The 14,579-nt window shown below is 37.8% G+C and overlaps 1 pseudogene; it reads left to right on the top strand.

The window, feature by feature from the left end:
* Window positions 1-13,178: 13,178 nt before the first annotated feature.
* Window positions 13,179-13,462, top strand: LOC144306691 (short coiled-coil protein B pseudogene; annotated as a pseudogene).
* The last annotated feature ends 1,117 nt before the right edge of the window (window positions 13,463-14,579 follow it).

The following is a 14,579-nucleotide window of genomic DNA, read 5'->3' as shown; positions in this document are numbered from 1 at the left end:
ATGACCTGAGCCGAAGGCAGATGTTTAACCGACTGAGCCACCCTGGTGCCCCAATTCATATGCAGTTCTCAGAAATAATACAGATATCCTGTGTATTCTTTACTCAGTTTCCCCTGATGGTAACATCTCAATACACTATAGTCCAATATCATAACCAGGATATTGACATAGATATTGTCAGATACAGAACATCTCCATCACCACAAGTTTCCATATGTTGCTCTTTTATAGCCACACCCACTTCCCTTTCATTTTTACCCTCCTTTAATCCCTAGTACTAATCTGTCCTCCATCCCTACAGTTTTCTCATTTCCAGAATGTCATAAAAATGGAATCACACAGGGGTGCCTGGATGGCTCAGTTGGTTGAGCATCTGACTTGATTTCGGCTCAGGTCATGATCTCACTCATGAGATCAAGCCACTAGTTGGGCTCTGTGTTTAGCAGGGAGTCTGCTGGAAATTCTCTCTCTCTCTCTCTCTCTCTCCACCCACCCTTCCCCCACCACTCTCTATAAATAAATAAACAAAAAATAAATAATTTTTTAAAATGAAATAATAAAATATGTCATTTGGGGGATTGGCTTTTTTCAGTATAATTCTCAGGAGTCCAGATTGTTGTGTGTATCAATAGTCCAGTCCTTTTTATTGATCTACAGTACTTCATGGTGTGGATGCACCACAGCTTGTTTAACCATTCACCTGTTGAGGACTACTACAAGTAAAGGTGTAATAAACAGTTATGTACAGGGTTTTCAAAACAAGATTTTATTTATTTATTCATGAGAGACACAGAGAGAAAGAGGCAGAGACACAGGCAAAGGGAGAAGCAGGCTCCCCGCTGGGACCCCAGTGGGGACTTGATCCCAGAACCCTGGGATCATAACATGAGCCAAAGGCAGACAGACACTCAACCACTGAGCCACCCAGGTGCCTCCATGTACAGGTTTTTGCGTGGATATACTTTTCATTTCTCTGGGACAAATGTCTGAGAGTATAACTGTTGGGTCTCATGATAACTGCATGTTTAGTTGTTGTTGTTTAAGAAGCTACCAAACTCTTTCCCAGCATGGCTGTACCACTTTATATTTATTTCCCACCAACAATGTGTGAGACACTCAGTTCCTTCTCATCTTCCCCAGAATTTGGGGTTGCTACTACTTTTTATTTTAGCCATTCTAACAGGTGTGTTGTGATATCTCATTGTGGTTTTAATTTGCATTTCCCTAGTGGATACTGATGCTCACTATCCTTTCATGTGTTGATTTCATCTCTATAACTTCCTCAGTGGGATGTATCCTCATACCTTTTGACCATTCTCTAACTAGATTGCTTGGTTTTTGACTGCTGTGTTTTGAGTTATTTATATATTCTAGATCTAGTCCTTTGTCAGATAGGTGGTTTGCAAACATTTTCTCCCAGTCTATAGCCTGACTTTTCAATATCATAAGAGGGTCTTTTGCAGACCAAAAGTTTTTACTCTTGATGAAGTCTGGCTTATTGTTTTCCTCTTATGGAAAGTGCTTTTGGTACCACATCTCAGGACTCTTTGCCTAACCCTAGGTCCAGCAGATTTTACTCCTATTAATTTTTTTGAAAAGTTTCATAATTTCACATTTTACATTTAAGTTCATGATCCATGTTGATTACTTTTTTTAAATATAAGATGTGAGACTTAGTTACTTTGGTTCCTTGAAAATTTCCCAGACTGTTCTGCAGAACTAATAATGAGTTAAAAATAATTTGGAAAGGGGGAATTTATGCAACATCTAGCTGTATTATAGAAGGTTACTTGAATGTCCCTTGAGAGTATCCAATTCACCAAACTCTGTATTTATTTTAATTCCTAAAATAAAACAGTTAAGCTCTATGCCTGCCTAGTATCCAAACTAACGGTGTTGCTTCTGCTCATCTGCACACTGCATATGGCCTGCCAGATCCAAAGGTCTTCCCCTTTCTTGATGGAGGAGAAAGGTTGAGAAAACTTCCTTGTTTGTTTGATATCAGATTAGAAACTCTTTTGTACTTTATGTGACTGATTATATGGATATATTCCATTCCTTAATATGAAGAATTACATTACATATGCATTACAACCTTTTAATCAGGCCAATTTTCTCAAGGCACAAGAGTGACTTCTAGAGATTTCTACCAAAACAAAAATTCCTCTGAAAAAAAGACAATACTAATATTGCAAGTATAAATTAACAGAAAAACAGTAGCAGAATTGGCACCTCTGCCCCTGGCCTGAGGTCTAAATAGCCCCCATTGTGAGTCAAAGTAGTGATAATCCAATGTAACTGAACAGGGGTCTGGCCAACATCTTTAAGACAACTTACTGAAATGTAGGTTTATTTACTATTATTAAAAACAAGTCCAGTCCTAAGTGTATCTTGTTCCTTAGGATATTAGCGAATCATAGTTGTACACGTAGGTTTGAGGTAAGGGAGCATTCAGCTGCAAAGAGCAGAAAATCCAACCACAGTGGCTACAGAAGGAAGATTATTTTCCTCTTATAACAAGAAGGCTAGAGGTAGGCCTTCACGGGCCATTGTCAACTGCTTAAGGCAGTTATCAGAAACTCAGCTTCCTTCTGTCTTCTAGCTCTGCCTTCCTTACTTACCACGTAGCTTTGTCTCCAGATGATAGGACAACTATTGCATCACAGACAGGGTCTCTATCTCTAGACCTCTCAGGTGCATTGCAAAGGCAGAACGTATGATGGTGAGGGAGATTTAATGCCAGGTTTTGAGCAGCTTTTCTTTCCCCCATGAAATTTTCTTAATAGTTTCCCATTTTTCTTGCCTTCTTTCTCATAGGAATTAAAAATCAGAGTCTCTGAAGATGTATGTGCCAGGCTGTACATGAGAAACTCTGGATAGCCTTCATTTTGTCGTTTAAAACAACCCAGCCATGCCCTGTTGTGTAAATCGCCAGCCACTGACTGTCATCATGTCAATTTGTCATTGCTAATGAGATAACATTAGTTTTATAATTATTAATTTATCACAAAAGCCATATATCAGGGGTACCTGGATGGCTCAGTGGTTAGCATCCACCTTTGGCTCAGATCATGATCCTGGGGTTCTGGGATCGAGACCTGCATCAGATGCCCCACTGGGAGTCTGTTTCTCCCTCTGCCTATGTCTCTGCCTCTCTGTCTCTCATGAATAAATAAATAAAATATTTTAAAAACTGTATATCAACTCTCCTATCAGTAAAAACATATCAACAATGGGAAAATGTTAACATTAATGTAAGTTTGTCTTTTAATAATATATGTGCTTGACCTCTGACCTCTGAGTTTCTTTGAGAATGTGATTTGTGGGCATTTCTCCTCCTAGAGAAGAGAGAAAATTACAAATGTCATTTCTGGCAAGGTACCCTGAATTCTGTGTTGTGTGTGTGTCTATAAATGTAAAATATAAATAGCTACATGCATATGCATATATGTGGTGGATGTTACAGCCCACATTTCCAAATGTGCAAGAAATAGAACATTCTTTAATTTCTCAAGCAATTTAATTGCTTTTTGGTGATAAGATATTAAGACATGTTAACCTCGTTATTTACAAACTTGTGCCTCCACCACAACAGCCAGAGTTGTGCATGGTTTCAGAATCCTATACAGTGGCAAGGCCTGGGGAGTTACAGGAAATCCCTTCCTTTGCCATCTGTCCACACGAGTTGCCATGGAGAACGTCCACCTTCCTGTTCCAATAGTTCCTCAAGGTCCAAGTGCTGTCAATCTCTCCGAGTCATGTTTGGGGCACTGGAGTCTTCTCAAGGCTGCCCACCTGCCTTGGTACCTCTTCAGCTTCCTTTTCTAAGATCTTGCCACACTCCTGCACAGTTTTCCTTTCTCTCTGTTCACCTCTCTCCTAAGCTCAGGTAAATCTTTTTCTTACCTGGAGATGGAAAAATTCTGTGTTCTCCATGGTTTCATGGCGCATTTTGTCTATGCTCCAAATTTTCTCACCTGCTCTGGTTTTAGACTTTAAGAAAGGAAAAATTTTAAAAAGACAAAGAGGTTATTTCTAGTTGTTGTTGTTTTAATTAATTTATGTATTTTAGAGGGGGAAGTAGGAGCAAAGGGAAAGAGAAACTTAAACTTAAACTCCTTGCTGAGCACAGAGCCCAAGTAATGGCTCGATCTCATGACCCTGAGATCACGAGCTAAGCTGAAACCAAGAGTCGGTGCACAACTGACTATGTCACTCAGGCACCCTTTGTGCTTTTGATCTTGACACAACCCTCTCATCAGACAATTAACCAACTCTCAATGAGCCAAGTATCTGATTGAAAGTGGTAGAAAGGAAAAGGGATAAAGTGAAGAGGGAATAAGGATTACTGTGTCAAAAAACAATTTCCTGTGTATATAAAATATCCTGGCCAAAGTTAATATGCACTGTAACAGAAAAAATTTTTAATCATGGACTGTGTTTCTGTTAATAAATTCAATTTAATGGTTTTTGCCTCCTGCTTTGTGTTTGGAAATGGGGAAAATAAAATATATTAAAGAAGTATAAATTTGTTTCTTCCCCCCAAAATGTCTTAATTGAATTGAGATTTAGGTTGTACAAGTGTAAAGATACATACAAAAATAAACAGGAAATTACAACAATTCAACATATACAGAATTGTATGCGGATGTGATCCAAACAGCATATGGTAATGTTGAGCAGAGAGACTCATAATAATTAACATTTGTAAATTGCTTTCCATTTTACTTGCATGTATAATTTAATTTGATTCTTGCAATAGCCCTGAAAAGTATGTTGTGATTATTATTTCCGTTTTACAGATGAGGGGGAAAATGCCACACGAAGATTAAGTAATTTCTCCAAATTCACACAATTAGTCAGTAGGAACTAGATTCGGGGGGGGGGGGGCTCATGTGAAAAATTTGCTCAAATTATGGATTTGAAAGGAAGGTGAAAGATAAAGAGGATATATGAGTGCATTATACAGAGATATATTTTGCATAATTGAATGTTTTGTGTAAAGCTCTATACTGGTAAATTGAATTGCATAATACAGTGGCTCTAAATCCAATTTAATCAGAATCTTTGAGGGTGAGTCCCAGGGATTGGTGTTTTAATACAGGTGGTTCCAATCAACAACCAGGGTTGAAAACCACTGGGTTTTGTTGCTGTTGTTTCATAAACATAGAAGTATTTTAAGTGGCAGAGAGAGCGAGAGAGAGAGAACCCTATCAGAGCAAAGAGGACATGGAGAATAAAGACCTTGGACAGTTAGAGCTAAGAGGGGGAGCTAATTTAAAACATGTTTTGTATAACTGGAAAATCATAAAATATCGCTACTGCAGGGTACAGTGAAAGATCAGTGACTTTACTTTCTATTAACAATTCCAGGGAAAACTGAACTGTAAACACACTCAAAAATTTTTAATATTTTATTTTTTTCCATCCTTTGTTCCCCAAAAAGCATAAAGTTCTACAGCAGTCTTCAGTTCTTAAGATGGCTAGAATAAGCTATTTACTTGCCATAAAAATTTATGAAGTAGAACCAAATAAAAATGATTCTGACAGTTTCCTCACCAAAATACAAAATGGACCTTTGATTATTGTCAGCGCTAGTGTCACTACATTGATCTCCCGGGAATGGGTACAGAATTACACCCACATCCATCCACATTGTATAAGATATTATATTTCCTTGTATTCTTCCCGTACTTAGTGTTACTAGAGTTTTAAATTTTTGCCAATTTGGTGAAATGAGCACAAAGAGATATGAAGACAAGGAAATATCTGTAAGAATCCAAGGTAAACTTTCCATGGGTAGGATGATAGATAAAGGAACTATGGAAGAAATAGTTGAGAGAATCCCATACAGCAATTAACGTCTAGTAATCACACCTATCAGTTTCAATAAATCAAAATATCAGACCCAATACTAAGCCACAAAATAAGTTGCAAAAGAGTATGCATAGCATAATGCTATTTTTGCCAAGTTTTAAGACACACAAAACACTATGTATTTATGAAGGAATATACATATAATAAAAATATGAAATCATGCATAGGGAAATGCATAGCAACTTACATGGTTTCCTAAGGTAGGGAGAAGGGGGAAGGGTATGGGATTGGGACTTTAGCTGTTTTTGAAATATCTTATTTCCTATCACCATTACAAAAAGCCTGCATACAACACAGACATAGAAACATTAACATATTTAAATCTAGACTATATATTCCACACTATTTTCTGTATTATCTATATACTTCTACATACTGAAAAATATTTCAGATTTTTTAATTATTAAGAAAGTGAGAAGCTTGTTTTGACAGAGAATGAGCAAAGATATTTTTGTTAATGAGAATAGCTTTAGAAAAACTGTAGAAATGTGAATAAATAGGACAAGTCCCTTCTCTAATTCAGCCCTCATAGCCCTGTCAGATCAATTTTTTAAAAAAATAAAGTTCCAATCATGCAATAGTTAGAAGAAACAAATTAGATGTAAACATATCAACCTAAATTAATCAAACAGCTTTAGACAAACAGTTCTAAATTTTAAAAAGAAAGAATGATAAAATACAGAATGAAATCTTTTTATCACAATGCCACTTACTTAAATTAAAAGTACAAACAAAGAGAAGCTTTGCTTCTAGCTATGTTGAAGTAACTGATATTAGACTTCCATCCCATTATAACAAATAAAACATTGCACAAAAGGTAGCACAGAGCTGTGATCCCTGAGAGAAGAGAAACAGAGATAAGGCTTATAATCACAAGGAGTTTCTGCTTGGATATACTCTTCAGACCAAGATATGGAAAGAAGGAACCCAAACAAAGCATGGAAGCTCTCTGAATTGAGGAGTTAGAGGTCAGAGTTCAAGGATTCTGAAGTAGTTGCAATTGGCAAGTACCAGAAAAGAGACAGTTAGAGCAATCCAGTGAGGCGTCACCATGAGTCTACAGGGAGTGAAACCCCACAAGGCCAGGCAAGTAATTGCCAGGGAGCTATAAACTCAACATTTTTGGAGCTCACAGAGGGATGGGAGACACCGGAGTTCCAATAATCCAGGGTGGAAGGTTCTCAAATACCCAAGACATTCAGTAGAGACCACAGAAGGAGTAGTGAGAAGGCTTATCTAGCCCTAGAGTAAACTTTTTCTAGACCAGCTGTAACAAAATTTAAAACCAGTCCTTGAAAAGATCAAGCTGATTGCCAAACTGCTTAACTACCTGACCAAAAAAAGCCTAGTACTATCTATAAGAAGACAACACGGTGCCTGGGTTACTCAGTCAGTTAAGCATCTGCCTTTGGCTCAGGTTGTGATCTTGGGGTCCTGGGATCGGGCTCCGTGTCAGATTCTGTACTTAGCAGGGAATCAGCTTCTCTCTCTCCCTTTGCCCCTCCCCACTCCCTCTCATTCTCTTTCTCTCTCTTTTTCTCTCTCCCCCTCTCTCAAATAAATAAATAAATAAAATATTTTTAAAAAACAATTTTCAAAAAGGCAACAAACCCACACAATAAATATTTCAGTAACACGGTGTTCAGCATCCAGTAAAAAATTACTAGACATGTGAAGAAATAGTAAATGAGACCCATGAACCTACAACCTAGAAAGAAAAATCAGTCAATGGAATTAGAAACAGAAATGACATCATTTGTGGAATCAGCAAAGACTTTAAAACAGCTATTACAAATATGCTCAGTGTTTAAAATGAACCATGAACATAAGGTATAGAGAAATGGAAGATATAAAAAAAAAAGAACCAAATGAAACTCTAAAGCTTAAAAGTATAACATGTGGAAACAGATGGGGGGAAAAATCACTAGATGGGCTTGACACCGGATTAGATACTGCAGAAGAAGAGATCAATGAACTTGAAGAAATAGAAATAGAAACAACCAAAAATAAAATACAGATAGGAAAAAAAAGACTGAATAAAATTAACAATTCAGAGACCTGTGGGGCGATAACAAATCATCTACTGTATAGTTGGATCCCAGAGGAGGGTGAGAGAAAAAAATGTTTGAAGATAAAAAGGCTGAACATTTTCTAAATTTGACAAAAATCATAAACACACAACTCCAAGAAACTCAGTAAACCCCAAGCAAGAATATACTCCAAAGCATACCCTATGGTTTGTGGCATTAGCACCTATCATTGCTCAGTGCCTGACCTGGTTTATTAACTGAGTGTGCAGTTGGCCCGCAATGTCATGCCCAACCTCACTAGATGGACAAAGACAGACACCAGAGAACTTGCCAGGTGCATGGTCTGAGGGCCAATGTTGGGAGCTGGTAACAGAATTCACAATAAGGAGATCAGAAATTTAAAAAACTAGTACCAATTCAAGTTGAGGACACGATGATCCAAAAAAAAAAAAAAAACAAAAACAAGGTAATAAGCAGAGGAGGATTAAATCATTGGGAAGCACAGCTAAATTTCCTGAACCAAATGGATTTGCTAGTTTTTAAGCAGGCTGGGCTCTTGTGTGGCAGCTTATGGTCATAAGCATCAAAAAGGTTCTTCCTCTCTTCTAATGAAAGCAGGGCTGTACAATATTCTATGTGACTCAAAGTTTTAGGTAGAAATCACTAAATTTCTAAGGACAGAGGCACCAATTAACACATCACTTCTAAATACAAAAGTCTCCTTATGGGTATCTTATACCTGAGAGTTCTTGGACAGAAGGGTACGTTCTTTGTACTTAGGACAGACTAAGGCATTTTATATTTAAGAGGGAGAATTAGAATTTGTGCAAAGGGGTGATGAGTAGCTTATCTTTAGACACTCAGAAGGAATATGATAGGATGTTAAGTTTCACCTGGTATCTAGATTGGAACCTAAAAATTAGAGACTCATATTTTTATATATATGACATTTTGTTGATTTCAAAAGAATCCATTTCTTTATAGAACAGATGAAATAAACATAAAAACAAAATAAAATTTCGTTTACATACTTGAAGATTTATTTTGGGAAAAACATAATCAAATTAAGATGATAGTGTATAAGCTTTCGCAAACTAATTTTTTTCAGTCGTGAAATTTTTCCTGCTCACTCAATAAATATGCATTTATTTTCCTCACAAAATTAGGATCATGCTGTTTATATTCCTTTTTTAGTCACTTTTTTAACTTAATAATATATCATAAATATTTTCCCATATCATTCAATCTTTCATTCATTGGCTCAAAAAAAATCAATAAATACTATAGGATAGTTTTGCTTCATTTTTTATTATGGTTATGTCTCTTTTTTCTTATGATCCTGGCTAATTATAATGGCAAGCATCTCTGTCTTGTTCATGGCCTTAATGAGCATGCCCCAACATTCACTTATAAGTATAGTGCTGGCTGCCAGTTTGAAACAGACATTCTTTATCATTGTAGTTGTCTATTTCTAGGTTGCCAGGAAGTTTGTTTGTTTGTTTGTTTATTATTTTTGAATCAGAAATGAATGTTAAATTCTGTCAAATTCCTCTTTGGCACCAATTAGGAGGTAGATTGTGGGTGAGAACTAGAGTTGGGAATACCAGTTGAAGAACTATTTCATTGGTCCATATCAGAGGAATGAGACCTAAAGCAACAGATGTGGAAAGGGAAGAGGAGATCTTTTATAAACACAGCAAAGGAAGTTAAGGAAAGAAAGAGGCAGAGATATCTGGAGATTTTGAGCTGGTTTCCTGGAACGCCAACTCCAGAAGAAGCAGAGGAGGAGTAGCATGTGACAGAGGAAAATACTGTTTTGTTTGAATAGTGAGATACCTGAGATATTCATATGGAGGTGCCCAGCAGGCAGATGAAAATCCAAGTCTTCAAGAACAAGAAAGAAGAAAACCTAGATTCAAAACTCACCTGCAGAGTTACATCAAGGTCACAAGAGGATGTGACCTGGCCAAGGGGAGAGCACACAGGGTGAGAAGCACTAAATTTGAGGAATGGGGGCTTTTAAAGAAGCTCTTGGTGACTCCTTGGTGGTTACTGTGTTCGTTTGCTAAAAGCTTAACTGTTGCTTAACAGAAACAGAGAAGAGAAAAAATAGCTTGGTTGGGGTTTAGGGAGTCTCTAAAATACAAAAAAGTTTTTTCTTTTAAATAAGACAGAATGATAATGATCTACATAAAACAGGAAGAGGGGAGAATGCATTGAGAGTTTACATTGGATGACTGATCTTTTCCATAAGGTAGGCAATGGGATTTTATGCTGAAAGGAGGGGCATGAGGGTAAGTTTGAGGTGTGAGCAAAGTGAGCATAAGAAAAGCTGTGGTGGTAGGTTTGTAGGGAATTGACTGAAAATGAAATAAAAACTTACAAATTCTGGAAACTCAATAGTGCAAAGCAATAGTGTTGGAGGTTCAATCAGCTTCCACCCCTTAACTTTTTCCAGTAGTGCTCAGCAATTTGGAATTCAGAAGAGTGATGGGAAGCCATGGAATGTAAAAATGGGTTAAGTAGGGAACTGCAGGAATACATTGCTGGAATTCATGTGGAGATAGAGAAACAAGGACAGAGTCTCAGTAGGAAACAGTCAATTACCCAAACACCCTTTTCCAAAGTGTTTTATGGAACACTAGACCTGTAAATCATGTTTCATTAAAAAAAAAAAAAAAAAAGCTTTTGTCAAATTATTGTGGGAAACCTTTGAGTTTCAGAAGAGACATTAACATTTAAAGGGCCTAGGACTTCCTAAGCTTACTTGACCTTGGATACTTTTTTGCAGAACTCAGATCAACAGCACTTACAGGTATTTATGTTAGTGAGAATAAGCTAGGTGGTAACAAGTCAATCTCAAAATCCAGTTGCCGAACACAGCCAGTGTGGGTCCAAATAGCCACTCAGGATCTCAATCTAATGGAGATTCCAATACTCTGTGACCATCTCAAACACGCTACTCCAAGATTTGCTATGGCTAAGGAAGAAAGCATATGGAGACGTGCTCATTCTTCGTGCTCAGACCTAAAGTGGTACACATCACTTCTGCTGACCACTCATGGGTCATAATGGGTCATATGGCCCCACTCAAGTGTAAGGGACTGGGAAATATAAGAGGGAGGGGAAGAAGGAAGAAGCTGCCCCCAGCAGCTTTATTTATTGAAATACTCTTCTGTTTTCAGCATTTTGCTAGGTGCTTGTGTGATATGCATGATGTCATGTAATTCCCACAACAACGCTATCAGTAAGGTGGTTCATTATCCCTATTTTCTGAATCAGAAATTCAAAACTTGAAAACGTTAGCTGATTTGTCCAAGGTCGCAGAGAAGTAAGTAAAGGAAGATAGCTAGACTCAGACCATCCCCTCTAGGATGGCGAAGCCCATACTGATCACCATTGTGCTCTTCTCTCCCATCCTTCTGTGTTTTTGATGGCCAGGCCCTTTTACTCACAACTTCTTATTTCATCCTCAACAATGCTTCTAAGATATCCACCTGCGCTTTTGTTTCTAATGAAGAAAAGAGGGGATTTGAACCCAGTTCTCTTTGACTCTCAAAGCCCCTGTTCATGCACTTTCTCAGACCTCTTTCTCTACTATTTTGATCACTGCATATGGATCATTTGGCCTTCCTTTGGCTGGATTTGGTTTACACACAATATTCTGGACAGATCTACAGATGTACCTTTGTTTCATTGGCACTGAGATGATGGTTACAGCTTTTTCTAGATCTTCTTAGGTTGATCTCTGGATCTGTTGATTGCAAAATCTTTACATTGGAAGACTTGAAGTCTTATACCTTGAAATGCCTCCCCTCTAAATTATACATTGCTTCGTGCATGCTGCCTCTTTCTCTGGGAGTATCACGAGGTTTTCCTAGTAGTTTTCCCTTATAAGCTTGGTATTCATGACTCAGGAAATCTCATGTCTACTGCAAATTGGAATATTTAAACATATACAGCTAAGACTCAAAAGAAACTGTCTTTGAGGAAGAAAATCTCAGGAGTAATAGGATCCCAGCTGTGTGGCTCCTCTGGGTTCAAATTAAAGAGTCCATGAAAGCATCCTTCAGAGTTCCCCAGGCACAGTGGGCTCAGCAAAGAGTTTGAAGACCCATCTGGTTGATTTCGCAAGTGGCTAGTGAGCCCAGCAGCTTTGCTTTCAGGTAACTTAAAAGATTGAATAGTCTCAGGCAGAGAGCCTCAATGACTCTGGGGAACTGGGAGCAGTGATAGTAAGAGTGGAGGGTTAGTCTTGCCTCTCTAAGAGGTCAGGGAACAGCAAACAAGAAATCCATACTGGGCAATCAGTTCACATGCCAAATGATGCCATCGATGTGAATGTCAGGATTATACCAAAAACCTATAAATCAGTGGCTTAAACAATATAGAATTTTATGTGCTTATTTGTTTTGTGTCCCATGTAAAAGTAGTCCAAAGGTCGGCAATCCATGGCTAAAATGCTGGTTCTGCGATGTCACCAGTGACCTTGACTGTCCCTAGCTTTCTGCTCCTGGCTGATGGCATTCATCCATGGCTACAGAATGGCTGCTACAGCTGCAGTCCGTGTTCCTGGCTGCAAGAAGGAAGAGCAGAGGGCAGACACAGTGACTTCTGCTTAAATCTCATTAACCACTCCTAACCACAAGGGAGACTGGGAAATGCAATTTCTCAACTGGATACCTTGTGGCCTTCCAAAACTTCAGATACTGAAGAGGAAAGGGGAAATGGGTGTTAGGTCCTTCAATATTGTGACTGAACCACAAGGAATCCAATAAAATGCACACACTTACAGGCAAGTCTTGGAGGCCAGTCAGTCTAGACTGCATGGATGTTTATTTTCACTGTGATAGTTGTGGTCTGGGAAGCAGTCTAGACCCCCAGCCCTTACCACACACTGCCACCATAGCAGACATCATCACTGTCCCTGACAATCCTGACCAGTTGGCAGAAGTCTGTAGACTGAGGTTGGACTGATGCTGCAAGATGTTTCATCACCACTTTCTGCCTGGGTTCACTCTTTGAATCTTTTAGAGCCAGTTAGCTTAATCCTAGAACCAGCAAGTGGTCGTCTTTGAATCTGAAAGCATGATGCTCACCCACACCCAAGGGTAACACTGAGGATGTTTCTCTTCTATCTGTTGTACCCTTTAGTAGGGACACCCTGACCACTGAAGAACAACGATTAGACCCCTCCCATCCCCAGAGCTTCCAACAGTAGACCTTTCATCCAGGATTTTATATCCAATGCCCAGAAGTTTGTTACTAGAGATGATAAATGCCAACAGGGCTAAAGTCGGTGCTGAAAATCAGGTGGAGCTGGAGGAAAAAACACGACTTATTAATCAAATGTTGGAATTATCAACACACACTTGAAGATCTGGCAGCAAGTGTAGATGCAATGACGGCAGAAAATCTGAAGCTAAAATCAGAAAACCAAGTTCTTGGACAATATATAGAAAACCTCATGTCAGTTCCTAGTGTTTTTCAAACAACCGACTCAGAAAGCCAAAGAAAGTAAAGGATTGACATCCCTTCTGTTTTATGGAATAGCTGCTGATTTTTTTTCTTTAAAACTTGGATAGACTTAAAAAGTTACAGTACTTTTGTTTGTGGCTTAATTGAATATTTATGAAGATAATATCAGATCTAGGGAAAACTAAGAGCATAACAGAAGACTTCCGTGAGTTTGTATGATATATGTTAGTCTATGTAAACATGCAAATGTATTGTAGAGACTTTATAATTAGAAATGCATGTATTTATGAAACTTGAAAGTGAATGTTTTATCAAATGTGTTTTGATTTATAGGTTTAGCACTTTCCTCTACCATAGGTGTAGCAAGAGATACAAGAAAATAGCCATTGTGTTGTGAAAAGTGACCAAAATCATTTACTAAATGTACAACTGTATATAGCCTGCCCACCATGTTATGCCTCATCTCCATTTGCTTCTTCCTTTCCATTTCTCTTCCCCTAAGGAAAAAATTGGTTTCACATTTGTAGAAGTAATTTTAATATTTAATTATCTGTGAGAGTGCCCTAAGCTCGAATTGTTGAAACTTAACCAAAATAAGATAGTTTCACAGTTAGGACTTGCCTTCATATTAAGATAGGATTGTTGGGTTCTCTTTATTCAATTGAAAACAGAGGCTATACATATGAAGACTTTTCTTTGCCACTGAATTGTCAAATTGGAAAGGTTTGTTGATTAAACACTTCCTTTTGCACAAAATAACCCACTTGGTATCTAAAAAGATGAGCTCTGATTATATTTTTGTAATAGGAAATTCTGAGAAAAATGGAAATAGGATGGGAAGAGTACTTGGCATACAGTAGTAACCAACTCCAAATATTCTAACTCCAGATTTGCATGATCTCTGGCACAGATTAGATCATTTGGGGTATATATATATATATATATATATATATATATATATATATATATAATGATTAAATGTGACAAACCTTATGTCAACCACATCTAGAAGAGAATAGCTACCAAGAGTTCAATCTCAAGGTTTATTTGAAGTCCCCAGCAGATCGACTTTTGCAAAATTCCTTTACAGTGTATTAGTATCAAAATCATGAATAAAATGCATGCATACTAGCTGATACTTTCTTAGTATTTTCTCTCACCATTTCTCCCAGAATTTTCTGTTAACCTAACTAC

Source organism: Canis aureus, chromosome 37, assembly GCF_053574225.1.
Source record: "Canis aureus isolate CA01 chromosome 37, VMU_Caureus_v.1.0, whole genome shotgun sequence".
NCBI lineage: Eukaryota > Metazoa > Chordata > Mammalia > Carnivora > Canidae > Canis > Canis aureus.
This window is presented reverse-complemented; position numbering and strand designations above follow the sequence as displayed.